Below are 4,778 nucleotides of genomic sequence, written 5' to 3' on the forward strand. Positions count from 1 at the left end.
GCAGGCTGCAGGCTCCAGGCTCCAAGCTGTCAGCACAGAGCCCGACCCGGGGCTTGAACTCACAAACCCGTGAGATCAAGACCTGAGCTGAAGTCTAACACTCAACTGACTGAGCCACCCAGGCGCCCCTAACCTCTTTTACTTTTTAAATGAAGTTTTAACACTCAATCACTTAGCATGTTCTCCCAATCAAAAGACTTGACAGGAGAAAGACCAGTCAATGAGGATTCAGGTGACATCTTCTGGGACCCCCACGTGTCCGCTCAGCAACACAGGGTGCCTGCTTTGTGCTGCATTTGGGGGCACTTCACTGAGTGCTTGTGGCTGAGCTGGCAGGTGGAAAAGACAAGAGTGATGTCAGAGTCCTGGTGTTTCATCCTATGTTCAGTGTGTGTCAGACACAGGGCAGTGGAAAATAGAGGGATGGAAAAGGCATACCTGGCAAATGCAAACCAAAGAAAGCTGAATGGAAATCCCAATATTAGAATAACTCCAAACTCTGTGATTTATTTGTTGCAGACAGCAAACATTTCCAACCCCATCTGCCACCACATTGCTCAGTCCTGACATTCTCCCAAAGAGGAGTCCTTGCATTCTGATTCATTTTCAAATGGTCTTATAAGAAAGCTTAAAGTTCTTCCCTCTGCTTCTGGGTAAACAATGCCCGGTTGTGACCTGGATACTCTCCTAGGGTGAGGCCAGGAAGAGAAGGTTCAGCTCTGACCTGATTGTGAGTCATTGTCATTGATTCTGTTTTGCACCAAGACTCTATTCACAGCTGTGTATATGAGCAAATCCTCAGAGTCAGATAGTATATGTGTTAAAAAAGAAGCAACAAGCCCCAAATGGAACCTATCCCCCCACCCCCAGCAAACCAAGACTTAATTACAGTTTCAACCTGTCCCAGGAATGTGACCTTTTAACAATCGGTCTGAAATTTACTCATCAGCACTTTGTGAGGTAATCTGCATGATACAAACCCTGCTGGGTCTTTCCTCCCAGCCTGAAACAATCCTTTTGTTTTCTTTTGGTAATAACTTCCTTGCCAGGTCCTCTTTCCAGTAAAAAACCTTCCATTTGTACAACTCTTCCAGTATCTCTGTACTTGCTAGGTAGAATGCTGCCCAATTTATGAATCATTCAATAAAGCCAATGAGATCTTCAAACTTCACTTGGTTGAATTTTGTTTTTTAACAGTGTCATATTAAACTCTGGAGGGAAGAAGGGCACTTGTGGTTGACCTGGAAACAGAAATGGATCTGCCTGAAGTCTCCACTACTGGCGGAGGAGGGAAGACTGACTGGGACAGACGTCCAGGAGGTGGCACTGTGGAGTGTTGGCTTGGTGAACTTGATGACAAAGGGTGCCTGCAAAGTGAATTCTGCAGAAAAAGGTTAGTTGCTTGGTCTAAAAAGTTCAGCTTTCTCTTCCTTTCCCTTTTAAACTAGAGAAAGAGAAGAATACTTACAGAGAAACAGTTTATAAACTGGGGGGAGGAAAAGAATCAATGTTTAAGATGTTGATCCTTGTAAATTCAGTCTTTAGGACTGGTCCTCCCTTTGCAACTCACTCAACTTCCTGCATCGTGGAGCCCCTGGGTAGGGCCTCTGAGGGAGCGGAGCCTTCCTTTGCACTGTATTCCTCAACACTTGAACTGGGTGTATGATACTATTTGAATTTTTAATATAGTGAAATACATGTGCAACTCCCCAACACCTGTTTCATGCTCTAGAGTGACTAGGATGCTTTCACAGACATGCATCAGCCCAGAGCAAGGGGTAGACTCCCTTCCTGCTCCTGCTTTGGGGCAGGGGCCCCAAACCTCTGCTGTGCCAGTGCCCGGGCACACAAGTTTTGACATATCTGTGCACCATCTGTTTTGTTATTTGCTAAATATTTTTAAAAATGTGCTCACTTTCTTTTATTTAAATAAATGCATTTTTAATGAAACAACTTTACATTTCTCAATCAGATTTTATCAATATATTAATATGTATACACATCTTTTAAGCATTTTTAAATATTCAGTTGGTTAAGTCCGACTCTTGATTTCGGCTTAGGTCAGGATCTTATGGTTCCCCCCACTTTGAGCTCCATGATAGCAGTGTGGAACCTGCTTGGGATTCTCTCTCTATCTCTCTCTGCCCCTCCCTTGCTCCTACTCAGATGAGACAGCATAAGGCAGACTGGGGGCAAAGTACAAGCTAGCACACATGCCCTCTCCCACAAGATGGGGTATGTGTAATATTTCTCAGGAGCTCCTGGCTGTCCAAAAACAAAGGAAAGGACAGAAAACAGATGGTTAAACCATTAAGAGTCTCCCATCAGTTTACAAATATCTTAGTACAATTATAAAAAAAAAAAAAAAAAAAAAAAGATGCACTCTTATCAATAGCCTAAAGTCCAGGAACTCCCTACTGTCATAATGTTAATGCTTTGCTAGAGGGAAAAACAACCTTAGCTTGACAATAGCTAGGCCTCCAGTAATCTGTGAGTCTTTATCATATGAAAATCTCTTTGGAAACTTCCCTTTTGACTTTACCTCCCTTAATTCCATAGTATATAACCAGTCACTCTTCACAACTCCAGTGCAGCTCTTTCTGCCCATGGGGGCTGTCCCCATGCTTTAATAAAATCACCTTTTTGCACCAAAGACTTATTCAAGAATTCTTTCTTGGCCATCAGTTCTGAGTCCCACCATCACCCCAAAACCCCATCACTCTCTATCTCAAAAAACAAACAAACAAAAAAAACCCCCACAATTTACTCTCCTGCTCTATCTCTCAAAATAAATATATAAACTAAAAAAAAAAAAAAAGCCTTTGGGGCACATGGATGGCTCAGTCAGTTAAGCATCCAACTTTGGCTTAGGTGATGATCTTGCAGTTCGAGAGTTTGAGCCCTGTGTCAGGCTCTGTGCTGACAGTTCAGAGCCTGGAGCCTGCTTCAGATTCTGTCTCCGTCTCTCTCTGCCCCTCCCCTGCTCACATTCTATCTCTCTCAAAAATATATAAACATTACAAAAAAAATTTTTTTTAAAAAGAAAAAAGAAGCCTTTGACCACAGTTGGTCTGATTGCCACATAGTAGCCACTGGTGAAAAATAAACAAAAATTGAAAATACTCGTTACCAATTGCAATCAAGTAAGGAGACCCCCTCACCCAAGGATTCTAAAAACTGCACCACCTGCCTGGGATTGAATAGGACTTTTAAGGAGCCAGCCCATATTTATTGCACTGGGGTGCTGCCTGAACTTCAAGGAGGTATCCAAAGAGATGAAAAATTTCTCCTTGGGAGGAACTGTTATATATTTGGGGACCAGCCAAAAACAAATGATATTTAAAATACTGACTCCTTGGCAGAAGTTCACAGGCAGGGGCATCTGATCTGTTAAAGTCATCACCTCAAGAAGTGCCCTTCTGAAATTCAATGTACTTATACACATCCCACCATCCTACCCACCTGCCTCTTTCTCAAGGGAGCAGGATGTGTGGGATCTAGAATACTCCATATCTCCATTTATCCCAGTTACTCCAGTATGCACTATTCTAATAAAAAACTTCATTGTAGGGGCACCTGGGTGGCTTAGTTGGTTGAGCATCAGCTCAGGTCATGATCTTGGGGTTCACTAGTTTGAGCCCCATGCTGGGCTCTGTGCTGACAGCTCAGAGTCTGAGCCTGCTTCAGATTCTGTCTCCCTCTCTCTCTGTCCCTCCCCCGCTCACACTCTATCTTTCCCTCAAAATAAAAAAAACAAAAACAAACAAACAAAAAAAACCACTTTATTTTGAATGGAAACATTTCTAAGACTGTAAATTCCAAAGGCACAAAGAAAGGAAAGAGAAAAATACCCTGATTAAACCTCAGCTGAGAAGAGAAGCCCCCCTCTGGCAGATGCACTGTGACCACAGTATACACATGAAGAACCTCAGCAGGGGCTAAAGCCAGTGTGGAGGTCAGAAGTCAAGGTGACCTTGGCTCCCAGCAGACTCGATCTAACTGCTTAAACCACACCCTTCCACCATCACTTCTTGTCAACAGGCCTCCTGCCATAGTAGCAAACAGTAAGCACATAGTGCTCCCTGCCTTGTTGGGGTTGTACTTGGGGATATAAACACAAGTACAAAGAGAATGGAGGGGACTATGCATTTGATCAAGAAGAAAGGTGATCAAGAAGATAAGGCAGTAATGGAAAACGTACACTGTGGACTTTAATGCTAAAATGTTAATAGCTAACATTTATTGCAGACTTTTGATGTTTCAGTGCTGTTCAAACACTTTGCTGATGAAATCTTCACAGCAGCCCTAAGAAGAAGGTATTTTAGAGATGAGGAAACTGAGGCTTAGAGTGGTTAGTGACTTGCTTAAAGTCTTCGGTTTGGAAGGTGTAACCCAGGACTCTCACCTGGCAGCTTTTGGGCTGGCTGGCCTCTCCAAGCCCAGACCACGTGGGACCATTGGAGAGTCCTGATGCATATTAGCATGTTAATGAGTCTGAGAAGTTCAGCAGTAAACACTTAAAATCAAAGTTGTTTATAGTTCTTCAGTCCAGAGTTTCTCATACTTAGTTGACAATAAACCTCCTGTCCCTGCCTTTTAAAATGAGATTATTATTCTGCAAAACATATAAGGAAGTGAGAAAGGCCTCCGTGGGCATCTCTGTGTAGGAATGGGAGGAACGTCCCTTCCCAGATCAGCTGCTGACCTGCCTGTCTCCAAGTACTCCTGTCTCTGGCCAGCCAGGCTCCTGGCATTTGTCAGGCTTGAGATTAGCCACT

Source organism: Panthera leo, chromosome D4, assembly GCF_018350215.1.
Source record: "Panthera leo isolate Ple1 chromosome D4, P.leo_Ple1_pat1.1, whole genome shotgun sequence".
Taxonomy (NCBI): Eukaryota; Metazoa; Chordata; class Mammalia; order Carnivora; family Felidae; genus Panthera; species Panthera leo.